This window comes from Phyllobates terribilis, unplaced genomic scaffold (genome assembly GCF_046119375.1).
Source record: "Phyllobates terribilis strain yellow unplaced genomic scaffold, ASM4611937v1 Scaffold_49__1_contigs__length_9717188, whole genome shotgun sequence".
Taxonomy (NCBI): Eukaryota; Metazoa; Chordata; class Amphibia; order Anura; family Dendrobatidae; genus Phyllobates; species Phyllobates terribilis.
In genome coordinates this window covers 7,324,257-7,344,911 of record NW_027362809.1, presented here as the reverse complement: position 1 = coordinate 7,344,911, position 20,655 = coordinate 7,324,257, and the positions used below count along the sequence as shown (strand labels likewise).

Sequence of the window (20,655 nt, the reverse complement as noted above, 5' to 3'; positions counted from 1 at the left end):
AATCGTGACAGACACAATATCAAATACACTGCAGGACACAACAGTCCCCATGATAAAGGCGGAGGCAGCACAGGTGCAAAATAGATGAAACAACCACTCACACCGATGGTTCATGGAAGGGCGGCTGCGTAGTATTATCTGTGTGACTGGCACCCTATATCGGCCTTATCCATCTGCACTTAAAAGTGTGGTACATAGTGTCTGGCCTATAACCTAATAGAGACGCTCACCACACACTAAACACTTATACAGGCTCCATCCTGCAGGGTACAGCAGAGTCCTGCATCCACTGAGGCCACTGATCATGTGACCCCTGACTCCTCCCCTCCTGTGACCTCATCACAGGTCCTGTGCGCACAGAACAGCCATATATGTGATGGCGGCTCTGCACTGAGGTATGTGGAGATTCCCCATTATTCTTTATATCGCCTCCATACTCCGCAGCGCTGTACACACATTAATATCGCCATCCCCATTGGGGCTCACACTCTCTATAGACTTTATTCACACATTGCAATTGCATTTTGCAGCTACAAAAATAATTAGCTTTTTACATTTGTGTGACCTCCCAACTGTCAGGGAATATAAAGAGGGATAGATTGTACATCATGATGACATCTTAGGCCACGTCCATAACCATTCCTCTAACCCTTAACACCACCCATTGCCATTTAATTCTACCCTGAACACATAAAGTAAATGGACAACCCCTTTACACTTAGGCCGTATCCTCAGTGTTCCTTTCTATCCTCAGACCATCTCCTCTGCATTTCTTGTTAGTCTCCTCAGCGCTCTTCTTTATTCTCGGGCCATCTCCTCAGCGCTCCTCTTTACGCTCAGGCCATCTCCTCGGCGCTCCTCTTTACTCTCAGGCCATCTCCTCAGCGCTCCTCTTTACTCTCAGGCCATCTCCTCAGCGCTCCTCTTTACTCTCAGGCCATCTCCTCGGCTCTCCTCTTTACTCTCAGGCCATCTCCTCAGCGCTCCTCTTTACTCAGGCCATCTCCTCAGCGCTCCTCTTTACTCTCAGGCCATCTCCTCAGCGCTCCTCTTTACTCTCAAGCCATCTCCTCAGCGCTCCTCTTTACTCTCAGGCCATCTCCTCAGCGCTCCTCTTTACTCTCAGGCCATCTCCTCAGCGCTCCTCTTTACTCTCAGGCCATCTCCTCGGCGCTCCTCTTTACTCTCAGGCCATCTCCTCAGCGCTCCTCTTTACTCAGGCCATCTCCTCAGTGCTCCTCTTTACTCTCAGGCCATCTCCTCAGCGCTCCTCTTTACTCTCAGGCCATCTCCTCAGCGCTCCTCTTTACTCTCAGGCCATCTCCTCAGCGCTCCTCTTTACTCTCAGGCCATCTCCTCAGCGCTCCTCTTTACTCTCAGGCCATCTCCTCAGCGCTCCTCTTTACTCTCAGGCCATCTCCTCAGCGCTCCTCTTTACTCTCAGGCCATCTCCTCAGCGCTCCTCTTTACTCTCAGGCCATCTCCTCAGCGCTCATCTTTACTCTCAGGCCATCTCCTCGGCGCTCCTGTTTACTATCAGGCCATCTCCTTAGCACTCCTCTTTACTCAGGCCATCTCCTCAGCGCTCTCCTTTACTCTCAGGCCATCTCCTCAGCGCTCCTCTTTACTCAGGCCATCTCCTCGGCGCTCCTCTTTACGCTCAGGCCATCTCCTCGGCGCTCCTCTTTACTATCAGGTCATCTCCTTAGCGTTCCTCTTTACTCAGGCCATCTCCTCAGCGCTCCTCTTTACGCTCAGGCCATCTCCTCAGCGCTCCTCTTTACTCTCAGGCCATCTCCTCAGCGCTCCTCTTTACTCAGGCCATCTCCTCAGTGCTCCTCTTTATTCTCAGGCCATCTCCTCAGCACTCCTCTTTACTCTCAGGCCATCTCCTCAGCGCTCCTCTTTACTCTCAGGCCATCTCGTCAGCGCTCCTCTTTACTCTCAGGCCATCTCCTCAGCGCTCCTCTTTACTCTCAGGCCATCTCCTCAGCGCTCCTCTTTACTCTCAGGCCATCTCCTCAGCGCTCCTTTTTACTCTCAGGCCATCTCCTCAGCGCTCCTCTTTACTCTCAGGCCATCTCCTCAGCGCTCCTCTTTACTCTCAGGCCATCTCCTCAGCGCTCATCTTTACTCTCAGGCCATCTCCTCGGCGCTCCTCTTTACTATCAGGCCATCTCCTCGGCGCTCCTCTTTACTATCAGGCCATCTCCTCAGCGCTCTCCTTTACTCTCAGGCCATCTCCTCAGCGCTCCTCTTTACTCAGGCCATCTCCTCGGCGCTCCTCTTTACGCTCAGGCCATCTCCTCAGCGCTCCTCTTTACGCTCAGGCCATCTCCTCAGTGCTCCTCTTTACTCTCAGGCCATCTCCTCAGCGCTCCTCTTTATTCTCAGGCCATCTCCTCAGCACTCCTCTTTACTCTCAGGCCATCTCCTCAGCGCTCCTCTTTACTCTCAGGCCATCTCCTCAGCGCTCCTCTTTACTCAGGCCATCTCCTCAGTGCTCCTCTTTACTCTCAGGCCATCTCCTCAGCGCTCCTCTTTACTCTCAGGCCATCTCCTCAGCGCTCCTCTTTACTCTCAGGTGATCTCCTCAGCGCTCCTCTTTGCTCTCAGGCCATCTCCTCAGCGCTCCTCTTTACTCTCAGGCCATCTCCTCAGCGCTCCTCTTTACTCTCAGGCCATCTCCTCAGCGCTCCTCTTTACTCTCAGGCCATCTCCTCAGCGCTCCTCTTTACTCTCAGGCCATCTCCTCAGCGCTCCTCTTTACTCTCAGGCGATCTCCTCAGCGCTCCTCTTTGCTCTCAGGCCATCTCCTCAGCGCTCCTCTTTACTCTCAGGCCATCTCCTCAGCGCTCCTCTTTACTCTCAGGCCATCTCCTCAGCGCTCCTCTTTACTCTCAGGCCATCTCCTCAGCGCTCCTCTTTACTCTCAGGCCATCTCCTCAACGCTCTTGTTTACTCTCAGGCCATCTCCTCAGCACTCCTCTTTACTCTCAGGCCACCTCCTCAGCACTTTCCTTTACTCTCAGGCCATCTCCTCAGCGCTCCTCTTTACTCTCAGGCCATCTCCTCAGCGCTTTCCTTTACTCTCAGGCCATCTCCTCAGTGCTCCTCTTTACTCTAAGGCCATCTCCTCAGTGCTTTCCTTTACTCTCAGGCCATCTCCTCAGTGCTCCTCTTTACTCTCAGGCCATCTCCTCAGCACTCCTCTTTACTCTCAGGCCGTCTCCTCGGTGCTCCTCTTTACTCTCAGGCCATCTCCTTAGCACTCCTCTTTACTCTCAGGCCATCTCCTCAGCGCTCCTCTTTACTCTCAGGCCATCTCCTTAGCACTCCTCTTTACTCTCAGGCCATCTCCTCAGCGCTCCTCTTTACTATCAGGCCATCTCCTTAGCGCTCCTCTTTACTATCAGGCCATCTCCTTAGCGTTCCTCTTTACTCAGGACATCTCCTCAGCGATCTCCTTTACTCTCAGACCATCTCCTCAGCGCTCCTCTTTACTCAGGCCATCTCCTCAGCGCTCCTCTTTACTCTCAGGCCATCTCCTCGGGACTCCTCTCTGCCCTCAGTCTGTCTCCTCATCGCTTTTCTGTGCTCCCAGGCAGTCTCCTCAGTGCTTCTCTCTACACATAGGCTGTCTCCTCAGTGTTCCTCTCTGCTCTCAAGCGGCCTCCTTTGCACTCATCTCTAACCTCAGGCTGTCTCCTTACCACTCATCTCTTCCTTCAGGCTGTCTCCTGAGTGCTTCTCTCTATCCTCAGGCTGTCTCCTCAGCGCTCCTCTTTACCCTCAGGTCATCTCCTCAGCGCTCCTTTCTACCCTCAGGCTGTCTCCTCAGAGCTCCTCTTTACGCTCAGTCTCTCTCCTCAGCGCTCCTTTCTACCCTCAGGTCATCTCTTCAGCGCTCCTCTCTGCTTTCAGAACCTCTACTCAGTGCTCTGCTCTCAGGCCGTCTCCTCTTTGCTCCTCTCTGTATTCGGGCCATCTCCTTTCTTCTCTGCTCTCTGGATACCTCACTGGTGCTCACAGGGGTGGATTAAGAGTAGCAAGGGCCCCGGGCAGTTTAGAAGGCGCGGCCCCCCCCCCCCAGACACCCCCCCTCAACACACACCTGATTTATCACGTGACATGTCACATGATCCCCTGTGATAGTTCACGTGAAATTAATTTGCCACAATATTAATTATATTTTTTTTTAGGCTGTGTGCCCACTATGCGTTTCTTAAGCGTTTCCGCAGCGGCAATTGCGCTACGGAAATGCTTAAAAAACGCTTGGTAAAAGGCCTGCCATGTTCCCCAATGATAATCCCCATGTGCTGTGCACATGCTGCGGAAATTTCCGCTGCGGATTATCATTGCGGAAAAATCAGCAGCATTACCAATTATTTTGCGGAAGCGCGGCGTTTTCGCCGCCATTGACTTGCATTAGAACGCATGGAATCTGCATCCCTGCATCTGTAGATGCCGAATCCAAGCGTTTCAATGTGCGGATGGTACCCGGGTGTGGAGGACAGGAGACTCTCCTCCGGACCCGGGTACCATAGAACCTGTAAAAAAAAGAATAAAATAAAAAATAAATATTATACTTACCTTCTGATGGCCCCCGGTGTCTTTATCCGATGCGTCCTGGCTCCCCGGCAGCTCGCGATGGTCTGAAAAGGACCTGCCGTGACGTCATTTGGTCATGTGACGGGTCATGCGACCGCTGACGTCGGCAGGCCATCAGAAGGTAAGTATATATTTTTTATTTTTTACCATTCTTTTACGGTCACACTATATAAATCCATGCTGGTTGCCGGTTGCATGGATTTATATAGTGTGACCAAGTTGTCAAGCACTTTCTAAGTTATGCTAAAATCGCTTGTCAACCCGCATGCAGAAATGCTTGTGAAGAACGCTTCACATCCGCATGTCCCTAGCAGAAAAAACGAATGTACAATCCGCATGTACAATCCGCATCTAAAATCCGCATGCGTTTTTTCTGCCAGGGAGATGCAGAAACGCTAAAAAAAAAATCCGGAACATTTCTGTATCGTGGGCACATAGCCTTACATTAATTGTGTGACTCAATATTGAGAACACGTAGCCATCTATACACAGCGGGAGGCCGCACGGCCCCCCCCCCCAGAGACAGCAGGAGACCGCACGGCGCCCCCCCCAGAGACAGCAGGAGACCGCACGGCGCCAGCTATACTCAGCAGGAGGCCGCACGGCCTCCCCCCGCAGAGACAGCAGGAGACCGCACGGCGCCCCCCCCAGAGACAGCAGGAGACCGCACGGCGCCATCTATACTCAGCAGGAGGCCGCACGTAGCCATCTATACACAGCAGGAGGCCGCACGTAGCCATCTATACACAGCAGGAGGCCGCACGGCGCCATCTATACACAGCAGGAGGCGCACGGCACCATCTATACACAGCAGGAGTCCGCACGGCGCCATTTATACACAGCAGGAGGCCGCACGGCGCCATTTATACACAGCAGGAGGCCGTACGGCGCCATCTATACACAGCAGGGGGCCGCACGGCGCCATCTATACACAGCAGGGGGCCGCACGGCGTCATCTATACACAGCGGGAGGCCGCACGGCGCCATCTATACACAGCAGGAGGCCGCACGGCGCCATCTATACACAGCAGGAGGCGCACGGCGCCATCTATACACAGCAGGAGGCCGCACGGCGCCATCTATACACAGCAGGAGGCCGCACGGCGCCATCTATACACAGCAGGGGGCCGCACGGCGCCATCTATACACAGCAGGGGGCCGCACGGCGCCATCTATACACAGCAGGGGGCCGCACGGCATCATCTATACACAGTGGGAGGCCGCACGGTGCCATCTATACACAGTGGGAGGCCGCACGGTACCCCCCCCCAGAAACAGCAGGAGGCCACACGGCGCCATCTATACTCAGCAGGAGGCCGCACGCAGTCGCACACACACACAAACATATACAGATATACATACACGCATAAACACATTTGAAACACAAAAATACATATAAGCAAACATCACACAATGATATCTGCCTGCACATACACACACACACATATATACACATACACACACACACACATACATATACACACACACACACATACATATACACACACACATACATACATACATATACACACATACATATACACACATACACGCATACATACATATACACATACATACATACATATACACACACACACATACATACATATACACATACATACACACACATACATATACACATACATACATACACACACACACACACATATATATACATACACACACACACACATATATATACATACACACACACACACTTATAGACTGGGTCAAAGTTCTTAATCAAGGAAATACGAATAGTAAATGGGAAACCTTCAAAAGAATTCTGAATACTCAGTGCGAGAGGTATATACCGTATGGGAATAAAAGGGCCAGAAATAAGAGGAAACCAATATGGTTGAAGAAGAACGTAAAAGGGGCGTTAAATAGCAAAAAAGAGGCATTCAAGAAATTAAAACAGGAAAACAGTAAGGAGGCACTAATGTGTTACAAGGAAAAAACGAGAACCTGTAAAAAACAAATAAAAATAGCGAAGGAGGAAACAGAGAGACGTATTGCTAGGGAAAGTAGATCAAATCCCAAACTGTTCTTTACGTATATAAATAGTAAAAGGATTAAATCGAATAATATTGGACCGATAAAAAGTGATGAAGGCAAAATCATAGAGAAAGATGAGGATAAAGCTAATCTATTAAATAAATTTTTTTCGTCAACTTTCACAAAGGAAAAAGAACTAACAGGCGAAATGAGAAGTGACAAACTTAATCCTCCACTAAGTATGACTAATCTAACCCAAGCTGGGGTACAGAAACGCCTCAGTAACATTAAAATAAACAAATCACCAGGACCTGATGGCATACACCCACGGGTACTAAGGGAACTAAGTAATGTGATAGACAGACCGTTATATCTTATATTTAAGGACTCTGTTGAGACTGGGTCTGTACCACTTGATTGGCGACAGGCGAATGTAGTGCCAATATTCAAAAAGGGAGCGAAAAGTGACGCCGGAAACTATCGGCCGGTGAGTCTGACGTCCGTTGTGGGCAAAATTTTTGAAGGCTTTATTAATGAGGCAATCATGGAGCATCTTGATGCTAATAATCTATTAACCCCGAACCAACATGGATTCATGAGGAATCGCTCCTGCCAAACAAACCTGATTGACTTCTACGAGGAGGTTAGCTCTCGAGTAGATCAGGGGGAACCAGTGGATGTCGTGTATCTCGACTTCTCAAAAGCGTTCGATAGCGTGCCACATAATAGGTTGGTATACAAAATGAGAATGATGGGGCTGGGGGAAAATGTCTGCAAGTGGGTAGCTAACTGGCTAAAGGATAGAAGGCAGAGGGTGGTTATAAATGGAATATACTCAGATTGGGTAAGCGTCACTAGTGGGGTACCACAGGGGTCTGTACTAGGCCCAATGTTATTTAATATCTTTATTAACGACATAGTCAACGGGATAAATAGTAAAATATCAATATTTGCAGATGACACAAAGTTATGTAAAACAATTAATACAAAAGAGGATAGTGAAGACCTACAGAGGGATTTGGATAAACTGGGTAGGTGGAGCATTAAATGGCAAATGAGGTTTAACGAGGAGAAATGTAAGGTCATACATATGGGAAGGAAAAATGGAAGTCACCAGTACTCACTGAATGGGAAACCATTGGGGAATTCAGAGATGGAGAAGGACTTGGGCATCTTGATTGATAGCAAACTAAATTGGAGTGCCCAAAGTCAGGCCGCTGCTGTAAGGGCAAACAGGGTAATGGGATGTATCAGAAGAGGTATAGCTGCAAAGGAGGAGAACATTGTTCTTCCACTGTACAAAGCACTGGTCAGACCACACTTGGAATACTGTGCTCAGTTATGGGCCCCAATATATAGAAAGGATATAAATGAGCTTGAAAAGGTACAAAGGAGGGCAACAAAATTAATAAGGGGAATGGAGGGACTGCAATACCCAGAGAGGTTGGCAAAACTAGGACTATTCAGCCTGGAAAAGAGAAGGTTGAGGGGGGACATAATAAATGTATACAAATATGTTAGGGGACAGTATAGAGACCTTGCCCGGGATTTGTTCAAAAGGAGGGATATTACGGTAACAAGAGGGCATTCACTAAGACTGGAAGAGAAAAGGTTTCAGCACCAGCATAGGAAGGGGTTCTTTACGGTAAGAGCAGTGAGAATATGGAATTCACTGAGTGAGGAGACGGTAATGTCGGATTCACTACACCAGTTCAAGCGGGGACTGGATGCTTTTCTAGATACCAGGCAGATTTCTGCATATACTTAAAAATAAAATAAAATAGTAGGTTGATACAGGGATTTATTCTGACTGCTGGTTTCAGAGTCGGGAGGGAATTTTTCCTCAGGTGAAGATTGGCTAAATCATTTGGGGTTTTTGCCCTCCTCTGGATCAACTTTAGCAATTACAGAACTAACAGGTCGAACTTGATGGACGCAAGTCTTTATTCGGCTTTACTAACTATGTAACTATGTAACATACATACATATATACACATACATACATACACATACATATACACATACATACATACACACATACACATACACACACACACACACATATATATACATACACACACACACACATATATATATATATATATATACATACACACACACACACACACACATACATACATACATATACACACACATACATACATATATATATATACACACACACACACACACACACACACACATACATACATACATACATACATACATACATACATACATATATACACACACACACACACACACACACACACACACACACACACACATACATACATATATACATACATATATACACACACACACACAGACTCACCATCTCCCGGCTCGGCTCCAGTCCTCAGGCTCTCCGGTGGTAAGTAGCAGTGCAGGCCGGGGCGCACTGCATGACGTCACAGCTAGGAGACACGGCCGCGCACAGGGCCGTGTCTACTAGCAGTGACGCGGCCGGGCCAGCACAGGGAAGTTAACTGCTGCAGTGCTGGCCCGGCCGATCAAGAAATAGCGGCCGTGCGCCGCTGCTGGGGGAGCGGTCCGGGCCCCCCCTCCCGCCACTGATGCCGGTATGTGCCGCGGCGGCGGCCCGCACATATAATGAGGGCAATCCGGACATAGACATCCCGCCCGGAGCCACGGGCCCTCTGGAGGCTCGGGGCCCCGGGCAGTCGCCCGGATTGCCCTCATTATAATCCGCCTATGGGTGCTCATATCTAACCTCAGGCCATCCCCTCAACACTCTTCTCCACTTTCCGGCTGTCTCCTCAGCGCTCCTCTCTTCCCTCAGACCATCTCCTCAGCATTCCTCTCTTCCCTCAGACCTTCTCCTCAGCGTTCCTCTCTGCTCTCAGGCCATCTCATCATTATTCCTGTCTGTCCTCAGGCTAAGGCTCATTACAACATTGAACATCACAATGTGCCCTGAACCAACAGCAGAAAGTATAGAAGAGGTTTCCCCTATCAGTGTTCTGTACACAATCTACGAGCCTGTGTAACAAATACTATAATCCGCATTACTCACCTTCCCCTGCTCCAGTGCCGGCTCTCTGCTGCTGCTCGGGTCTTCTTTATAGGCTGCAGTTGTGATGTCATGTCTTTAGCGTGTGTGATAACTGCAGCCAGTCAGCGGTCTAATGCGCTACAGGTGTGATGTCACCAGGGCTGAAAATTTAGTATCTAACAATTTTTCCGTGTCGCCATTTTCTGAGACCCGTAACTATTTTCATTCTTCCATCGATGGACCGGAATCAATGATTATTTCTTGTTTTCTTCTTTTTGTTGATACAATTTTGGAGGAAATATGACATTTTAATAGCTTTTTATTACATTTTTATGTGGAATTGTGGTGGCCAAAAACATTATTCCTAGTTTTTCGATTTGTACCATATACAAAAAAATATTTCAAAATGTTATTAATTCAGGAAGTTATGTACATGGCAATACCGAATATTTTTTTAATGTACTGGGCAGCATGGTGACTCAGTGGTTAGCACTGCAGCCTTGCAGCGCTGGGGTCCTGGGTTCAAATCCCACCAAGTACAACATTTGCAAGGAGTTTGTATGTTCTCTCCGTGTTTGCATGGGTTTCCTCCGGGTTCTACAGTTTCCTCCCACACTCCAAAGACAAACTGATAGGGAATTGAGATTGTGAGCCCTGATGGGGACAGCAATAATTATGTATGTAAAGAGCTGCGGAATATGTTAGCGCTATATAAAAGTAAAGATTCTTATTATTATTATGTATTACATTTTGCTATTTACTTTGGGGGGGGGGAAGCGGAATCATATAAACATTTATTGTTTGTGTTTTTTTATATTTTGTCTTATACAGTACAGACCAAAAGTTTGGACACACCTTCTCATTTAAAGATTTTTCTGTATTTTCATGACTATGAAAATTGTACATTCACACTGAAGGCATCAAAACTATGAATTAACACATGTGGAATTATATACTTAACAAAAAAGTGTGAAAGAACTGAAAATATGTCTTATATTCTAGGTTCTTCAAAGTAGCCACCTTTTGCTTTGATGACTGCTTTGCACACTCTTGGCATTCTCTTTATGAGCTTCAAGAGGTAGTCACCGGAAATGGTCTTCCAACAATCTTGAAGGAGTTCCCAGAGATGCTTAGCACTTGTTGGCCCTTTTGCCTTCACTCTGCGGTCCAGCTCACCCCAAACCATCTCGATTGGGTTCAGGTCTGGTGACTGTGGAGGCCAGGTCATCTGGCGTAGCACCCCATCACTCTCCTGCTTGGTCAAATAGCCCTTACACAGCCTGGAGGTGTGTTTGAGGTCATTGTCCTGTTGAAAAATAAATGATGGTCCAGCTAAACGCAAACCAGATGGAATAGCGTGCCGCTGCAAGATGCTGTGGTAGCCATGCTGGTTCAGTATGCCTTCAATTTTGAATAAATCCCCAACAGTGTCACCAGCAAAGCACCCCCACACCATCACACTTCTTCCTCCATGCTCCACTGTGGGAACCAGGCATGTACAGTCCATCTGTTCACCTCTTCTGCGTCGCACAAAGACACGGTGGTTGGAACCAAAGATCTCAAATTTGGACTCATCACCGTGTCTTTGTGCGAAGCAGAAAATGTGAACGGATGGACTCTACATGCCTGGTTCCCACCGTGAAGCATGGATGAGGAGGTGTGATAGTGTGGGGGTGCTTTGCTGGTGACACTGTTGGGGATTTATTCAAAATTGAAGGCATACTGAACCAGCATGTCTACCACAGCATCTTGCTGCAGCATGCTATTCCATCCGGTTTGCGTTTAGTTGGACCATCATTTATTTTTCAACAGGACAATGACCCCAAACACACCTCCAGGCTGTGTAAGGGCTATTTGACCAAGAAGGAGAGTGATGGGGTGCTACGCCAGATGACCTGGCCTCCACAGTCACCAGACCTAAACCCAATCGAGATGGTTTGGGGTGAGCTGGACCGCAGAGTGAAAGCAAAAGGGCCAACAAGTGCTAAGCATCTCTGGGAACTCCTTCAAGATTGTTGGAAGACCATTTCCGGTGACTACCTCTTGAAGCTCATCAAGAGAATGCCAAGAGTGTGCAAAGCAGTCATCAAAGCAAAAGGCGGCTACTTTGAAGAACCTAGAATATAAGACATATTTTCAGTTGTTTCACACTTTTTTGTTAAGTATATAATTCCACATGTGTTAATTCATAGTTTTGATGCCTTCAATGTGAATGTACAATTTTCATAGTCATGAAAATACAGAAAAATCTTTAAATGAGAAGGTGTGTCCAAATTTTGGTCTGTACTGCATATATATATATATGTGTGTGTGTGTGTGTGTGTGTGTGTGTGTGTGTGTGTGTGTGTGTGTGTGTGTGTGTGTATATATATATATATGGGCAGAGGAAGTGGGGGGGTAGGTAAGGTTGCAGCTGGACACGTTGTGGATGAGGGGAGGTATGTGTCCCCGAGGTACCAAGCTTCGGTGATGTAGGACCCGGAGAAGCAGGCTCCAGCACACATAGTGCTGAGAGGGAGTTAATGGGCCCGGATTAAAGGGCTGGGTTTTATGAGCAGCTGAAAGAGCTGGGGGGGGATCAGCTGCTCACTTACCTCCAGTCCAGGTCTTGGAAGGCCTGATTTAAGACAGCTGCGCCTGTCTCAGTGTGCTGTTTGCTGTGCAAGGTGAGCAGACCTTGCATGTGCTGCTCAGAGTCTGCTGGAGGCAGAGAAAAGCATCTGCATTTAAACGGCTGAGGCCGTGCTCTATATGGAACTGCTATTTTATGTTTTGTTCTGTTATACCTTTTCGGAACCTGAAAGAGGCTGTGATATTTTTGTCTCCTGCCTGGTTTATGGACATTTAATAAACCACCAGTTTGTTTGAACCTACGGACTGCATCCCTGTGTGAACCAGCGCCTACCGTAGAGCTGACCCCTCACAATAAATATATATATATATATATATATATTTATTTATTTTTTTTCCATTACTCTCCTTAGGTGTCCTGCCTATTTTTCCCCACTTCCACATAGTGCTATAACCATCTATAGTGTCCTATAAAGTATTAGCCCCCCCCCCCTCATTGCCATATATGACTCGCCCCCTGGGCCGTGGGGCACTCGGATCCGGGCAATAGGGAAACGGTGGGAGTAGTAGTGGCAACCCGGTTCCGTGGCTCAGGGTGGTCAGGCCAGTGGTAGTCCGTTATGTGCTGATGTTTATGTCTGACTACGCCACCCGTGGATTGCGGTTATTAGGAACCGCCGCTGCATGCAGACCGCTGGGGCTGATGAGGTGTGCAGCTAGGGTAGTGTGACTCCCCACGGGAAGAGTGCGGCCCCAGGGCAGTATAGTGGATGGTGGGAGTGATGGTAGTGAGAGTCCCAGTGCTGGTAGCGCTGGAGGAGCAAGGAGCACACAGACAACAGGTTGCAGTCCAGGGTCTTTACTAGAACAGGTAAACTGACCCACAAACAGTCCCGGCTAGGAGGGGACCTGGATGTCTGAGAGCAACGGGGAAATTGGCCCTGGTCAGGGTGAGGGTGTAGGCCTACCGTGCTTTCTGCGCTCCTTCTGGCTATCTCCTCCTTATAGAGTAACAGCCCACGTTTCTGAGCTTTCCGTGTATTCTCGCCTGTATGGCCTGCGACGTGGGTTCCTTTCTGCTCCCAGCCTTGTACGGCTTTACTGGTCCCTTCGGTTGTGGCAGGGCCTCCAGGCTTCTTAGGCCAAGGAATATACAGTCCCTTGCGGACTGGTTCTCTGCTGGGGGATGTGGAATCCTTCCAGCCTCAGACACCAAAGTCTGGTAAACTAAGTCCGTTTCTGCCAAGACAGGCTCTCTTCGCCTCTTGTCTCTGGCTTGTGGCTCTCCTCCTGCCACACTTCCTCTTAGGTGCAATCAACTTTCTGTCCCTGCTCCACTCTGGGACACGTCTCAGTGCTGAGACAGGCCATCCAGTTCTCTCTAACCCTGCCCCCAGTACCAGCTTTTATAGGGGCAGCCAGCTCCCCCTACTGGCCTGAGACAGGAGGCATTGCATACTAATGTTCGCCTGACTAGAGAACCTCCCCCTTGCTCTCAGACACAGCTTTAATACATTTTGTGGCATCCAGGCCAGGGTGACACATATACAGTAATGTTCCTCATCTTTGTTACCCCCATAGTTTTAGTGCCCCACACCACTAATAGGGTTCTTCTCCTCTTTTGCTGTATTCTACAGGATATGGTTGTAATCATTTATTTTTTGTAACACCTGAGCATACACTGCACCCTGCTAGGTGCAACCATGCCAGTGTTTCTTTTTGTATTACCATAAAAAAAACAGTGCACCCCTAATACACATTGAAAGAACTGAGAGATTTAAACTTGCTTATAACATATCATAATCACAATGGAGACAAGCTTCAGATTATTACCCAACTATTTTCACTTTTTGGCTTTGTCAGGGGTGAGATGTGGAATCCACGTTCTATGGATTGAAGGATGATTCCTGAACATTGCACCCATAGCTTGTAGCAGGTGAGAATAAAAAATAGGTTTCTTGATCACTTTGAAGCATACACTGTGTGCGCAATTATTAGGCTAGTGAATATTCTGACCATATCATCATTTTTATGTAGATTTTCCAAATACAAGCTGTATAAACTTAAATGTTTAGTGGATGAAGTAGATCAGCTGATGTGTATTTTGTAATGAGGGGTGTGTGGCCTATGGATATTGAAACCCTTTATCAGGGGGGTACAATTATTAGGCAGCTTGTTTTTCTCTGGCAAAATGGGCCAAAAACAGTTTTTACTGACTATAAAAACTCAAAAATGGTTAAGTCTTACAGAGGGATGCAGCACTCCTTAAATTGTTCAGATATTGGGTGTGATCACAGAACCTTCAAAAGTGTATATGATCACAAAAGAAAAAAAAGAATAGCATTAACTGCAAAAGATTTCAGAAGACTCAAATGTGAAGCATCCAGGAAGATATTATCCTCTTGTGCTGTCCTATTCCAGAACTACAGCCTTCCTGGAGGCCAGAAGTACAAAGTGTTCCGTGCTCAGAGACAAGGCTGAGGCTGAATACCGACCACCACTGAACAAGATACAACAAAAGACTTGTCCAAGAAATATTTAAAGACAGATTTTTCAAAGGTTTTATGGACTGATGAGAGTGATTCTTGACGGACCAGATGGATGGGCCCGTGGCTGGATCAGTAATGTGCACAGACCTCGATTTCGACTCCGACGTTAGCGAGGTGGAGGTGGGGACTGCTATAGGCTGGTATTATTACATATGAGCTAGTTGGACCTTTTCAAATTGAAGATAGATGCAAAATCAACTCCCAAACCTTCTGCCAGTTTTTAGAAGACACTTTCTTTAACCCCTTTACAGCCCATGACGTATTAATACGCGTCTGTGCCCTGGGCTTTAAGAGCCCGACCAGTATTAGTACGTCATCGCGATCCTGCGCGCACACAGGCTGTGCGGGCGCGATCGCCGCCGGGTGTCAGCTGATTGTCACAAGTGGATTGAACATGTCAACAAGTGGATTGACTCACATCTGCAACCTCTGGTTGAATGTCTGCCCTCCTTCCTCAAGGATACTGGGGACCTTTTGAGGAAGGTAGGTGGTCTCTATGTTGAGGAGCATGCCATTCTGGTGACTGCAGATGTTGAGTCACTATACACAAATATAAGGCACTCTGATGGTCTCTCCGCAGTCAAATTCTTTCTTGATACGTCATCATTACCTATACCTCTGAGGAGCCTGATTCTTGAGCTGTTGGAGTTCACCTTGAACCATATTTTTTTCATTTTCAAGGGGTCCTATTTTCTGCAGCTCCAAGGGACAGCCATGGGCGCGGCCTTTGTGTCCGCTTATGCTAATCTGTTCCTGGGGCTGTGGGAAAGGGACCTCTGCCTGTCAGATTGTGTCCTTTTTTGGACGCACTACATCGATGACGTCCTTATAATCTGGCAGGGCTCACCCACTTCTCTTGAAAATTTTATGAATGAATTAAATTGTAATAACTATAATATCCACTTAACATATCAATTTGATCCCTATCGAGTGGAGTTTTTGGATGTCTCCCTGAGAAGGGATACATCTAATTGCCTACAAACCTCTGTGTTCCGTAAACCAACGTCAACAAACATGCTTTTGCATGCTAAATCTTCTCATCCTCGGCACATGATCCAGGCGGTACCTGTGGGGCAGTTCCTCCATATTCGGAGGATCTGCTCCACGGACACGGAATTTGAGAGACAGGCTGTGGAATTAAAGGAGAGATTCTATGCGAGACGATATAGCCGGCGAATGATTAAGCAGGCATATAGAAGGGCAAAGTCCTCCTCAAGACATGATTTGGTCTATCGGAGCCAGGCTAATAGAAATAAGAAGGAACAAGTACGTTTTGTTACCAACTTTAATTGCCAATTTCCTCGTTTGAGGAATATTTTGGCCCGTTCTTGGCACATCCTTAAAGCTGACTCAATAATATCACGCTTTATCTCGGATAGACCGTCTATTTCTATTAGACTTTCGAGGAACCTTCGAGATCATTTGGTACATTCACACTATGAGAATGCGGCAGGTATTACCACTTTTTTGGATGGACAACCCAGGAGGAGTGGGTGTGTACCGTGTCGTCGATGTGTAGCATGCCCTAACGTGGAACGGAGTGATACATTTTCTAAAGTAGATGGATCTAAGGTATATAGGATTAATAAATTCATCACGTGTACTACCAAATATGTGATCTATTTTGCGACATGCCCATGTGGTTTTATCTATGTGGGCATGACCACCCGCCAATTTAAGGTAAGGGTCCGGGAACATGTGTTGGCCATTTTTGCCGCAGTCGACCACATGGACACATCCACCGTGAAGACAATTCCACGCCATTTTAAGACCTACCACAATTGTGATGCCTCCCTATTTAAGGTAAGAGGTATAGACTGCATTATACCAGGTATACGGGGTGGAAAACTGGGTCTTAGATTGGCCCAGATGGTGTCCAGATGGATCTGGACTCTGAATACCTTATATCCAAACGGATTGAATGAAAGCATCAGTTATTCCCCCTTTCTCTGACCGGTCATCGGATAACCGGGTGTCTATGCGCGAGTGCGTCTATAAGGCATTCGCTCATGGTTACCCAGGAATATAATTATGGGATTCAGTGGATTACACTTTAGTTTTAGATGTTTTGTGTATGTTTTTATCATGTGATTTACTTTTGTTTTTTATTAAATTTTTATAGATTCATGTTGTGCTTTTGGGGTATTCTTCTCCCCTTTGTCACTGTGGACACTTTCTTATGGATATGTGAGAGGATTTCTTCTTGGATGACCAAAGACCAAATACCACTGCGAATTTTGAAAAGGAATAATCGGATATGGACATCTCTTGCTTTTTCATTGAATTTTATACCCGATTGTATGGAGGATTGCCCTGCATGATATGCTATGTTGGGGGTATAATGATATGTGACTAATTAACAATAGTTTGGGGTCAAATAAGCTGTGCGGGTATTAATTAATAATCTTGGGACCTCCTCTTGGATGTTTCCCGTTTTACACCATTGTTTATTTATTTTTTACCCTTTGAATATGATCAATTGTTCTATGCCAGGATCCCTATGACATTGTTTCCCTCATTAACATACCTTATGATGTCCGCCTCACACTTTTCTTCCCTTCTCCTCGTTTTCCTTTCTCTCCTTCCTTTCCACCCCTCCTTCCTTCCCCCCCCCCTTTTTTTCTTTTCCTCTCTTTTCTTTTTCCATGTCCACGTTCACTATGGGTGTTTTTATTCACCTCTCACAGTCATGCCTTGAAGTTTATATGCACAATATAGAAGGTAACATTGTAGCCAAGTACGCATGCGCGTCGCGGTGCCCTGGGTGCCCGCCGGCTCTCTGTATCTATAATGACGCTTGGCAATGCATTGCTTGCCGGGGGTCATGTGACGCGGAGGCTGGCCGGCGTCTTGGTCTCCGTGGTGACGCATGTGTCACATCCGGCTCCACGCGAGTGCCGTACAGCGTTGCCTGTCTCCAAGGTGATGGCAGCACTATTTCCGGCATGGAGCGCCGGCTGGCGCCTATATAAACCTGTCGCTCCATTTATCTTCATGCCCCCTGAAGAAGGGAGTGTGAAACGCACGTCGGGGCATCTCACTGCACTTGTGTGCTCTCCCCACGGGTCCCCCTGTCTCAAGCTTCCTGGATAGAACTCCGTGACTTGAAATCCCTGGTATGTATTAGCAATCAATACTTATCTGTACTCACTAGCATTTACTACAGGGATTGCTCATTGAAGGGAGTTGATGAGTAATTACCTCTCATTTTACTCTTTATATATTATAGAGGTGATTTACTTAACTACCATGCATATATATATTTATTGACTTTGATTATTAACCACTGTTGCTATGACAACAACAGTTTGGTGTATTCTTTTTAAGCCTGAGTCATATGATTGTAATAGTTGGTATATGTGGGGTCCTTTGGGGTAGTGACTGTGTTTGTGAGAAGCTTTTTTATGCTACCACTGTTCTCAAGTTCACTTTTTCCCCCTTTTTTCCCCCTTTTTTGTGCCTTATATTTATAATAATTAATTTTTTAATAATAAACTTTATATGAATTTCTAAAGATAAATCTTTGGTAGTCCCTCTTTCGTTGTTTTCTTTGGTCTTCTTATTAAAATTTAACGATGGGATTCAATTAGTCCTTCCATGGATATATATATCATTGATGAATATTATTTACGATAAACCCCATTTGGGGCATATGCACTATCGTGTCCTATGAATTGTTATGGTTATGTGCAGGGAGCGGTCCCGCACCGCTCCCAGCACATTAACCCCCGCAATGCTGCGATCGAAGTCGATCGCAACATTGCGGTGGCAAGGGGAGGTGATCGGTATACTCAACTCCTCTTCCGGCCTCCAGCGCTGTCTGATGGAGCTTCCCGGGTGTTGCCATGACGACCCGATGTCATCATAACATCCGGGTCACCAGGCAGCAGGAACATTGTTTGGTCTTGCGCAGTGCACGACCACACAATGTTCTCACTGTGCAGCGCTGACTGCCTGCATGGCACAGGGATGGTGCTCCATCCCTATGCTGAGGAGGCGATCAGAATAAAATAAGTGAAAGTCCCATAGTGGGACAAAGTAAAAAAGTGTAAAAACTCTCAGAAAGTGGAAAAAAATTTTTTTTAAAAATTGTAAAAATATTTAAAAAAAAAATAATCCACCAAAAATAAAAATATAATGTACCCATCAATAAATATTATTATGAAAAAAAAGCAAACAAACAATAAAAGTACACATATTTGGTATCGCCGCGTCCGGAACGACGTGACCTATAAAACTGTCCCACTAGTTAACCCCTTCATTGAACACGGTAAAATAAATAAATAAAAAACAAAGCAAAAAACAATGCTTTATCATCATACCACCAAACAAAAAATGGAATAACATGCGATCAAAAAGACGAATATAAATAAAAATGGTACCGCTGAAAACGTCATCTTGTCCCGCAAAAAACAAGCTGCCATACGGCTCCATCATCCAAAAAATCTAAAAGTTATAGCTCTCAGAATAAAGCAATGCAAAATAATATTTTTTTCTATAAAATAGCTTTTATTGTGTAAAAGCGCCAAAACATAGAAAAACGATATAAATGTGGTACCGCTGTAAACGTACTGACCCGAAGAATAAAGCTACCTTATCAATTTTACCACACGCGGAACAGAATTTAAAAAAAACAAAAAAACAATTCATGAATTGTTGGTTTTTGTTTATTCTGCCTCCCAAAAATCGGAATAGAAAGCGATCAAAAAATGTCACGTGCCTGAAAATGGCACCAATAAAAACATCAAGTCATCCCACAAAAAACAAGCCATCACATGACTCTGTCGGCCAAAATATGGAAAAATTATAGCTCTCAAAATATGGCGATGCAAAAACTAGATTTTACAAAAAATGCGTCTTTTAGTGTGTGACAGCTGTCAATCATAAAAACCCCATATGATTCTGGTATAACTGTATTCGCACCACCCGAAGAATAAAGTCATCTAATCACTTATACCACAAGAGGAACGGCGTAAAAAATAAACTCTCGGGTTAGGGTTGTGCTAGGTTTAGGGTTGTGCTCTTTCAAAAGTAAGAAAAAAAGATGGCGATATGGCGACTAGTGTTGAGTGCAAGTGCTCGCTACTTGAGTTTGCATTGGGTGCTCTGGTATGCATTGAGTATCGTGGGTATTTCAGTGACATGCTCGAGTCTCCGCCCCATATGCTTCGCGGCCAAAAAAACGTTGCGGAGATTGCCTGCCTTGCCTGTTTAGACACACAGGGGCTCTACAAATACGACATGGTTCCAATTTGTTAGCGGACACCATGTCACGTTTGGAGAGCCCCTGTGTGCCTAAACATTGGAGCTCCCCCACAAATGACCCCATTTTGGAAACTAGACCCCGCAAGGCACCTATCTAGATGCATAGTGAGCACTTGGAACCCCCAGGTGCTTCACAAATTGATTCGTAAGAATGAAAAAGTGGGAAAAAAAACACTTTTTTATTTTTACGGATTAATTTGTGAAGCACCTGGGGGTTCAAAATGCTCACCACCCATCTAGATAAGTTCCCAGGGGGGGGTATAGTTTCCAAAATGGGGTCACTTATGGGGGGTTTCCACTGTTTAGGCACATCAGGGGCTCTCCAAACGCAACATGGCGTCCGCTAATTATTCAAGCAAATTTTACAATCGAAAATTCAAATGGCGGTCCTTCCCTTCCGAGCCCTGCCGTGCGCCCAAACAGTGTTTTTTCCCCACATATGGGGTAAGTGCGTGCCCAGGGGAAATTGCACAACAAATTTTGGGGTCCATTTTTTCCTGTTACCCCTGCGAAAATAAAAAAAATTTGGTCTAAAGTAACTTTTTTGTAAAAAAAAGTTAAATGTTCATTTTTTTCTTCCACATTCAAAAAATTCCTGTGAAGCACCTGAAGGGTTAATAAAGTTGTTGAATGTGGTTTTGAGTA

At 46.3% G+C, this 20,655-nt stretch overlaps 1 protein-coding gene across 1 annotated transcript in view; it reads left to right on the top strand.

Annotated features, from left to right (window-relative positions):
• The first annotated feature begins 335 nt into the window (after positions 1 to 335).
• Positions 336 to 20,655, top strand: part of LOC141191644 (uncharacterized) — a 29,384-nt gene continuing 9,064 nt past the window's right edge. Inside the window, exon 1 of the mRNA XM_073661582.1 lies at positions 336 to 395. The gene's annotated coding sequence lies outside the window, so the exon portion shown is untranslated. The remainder of the gene's footprint in view (positions 396 to 20,655) is intronic.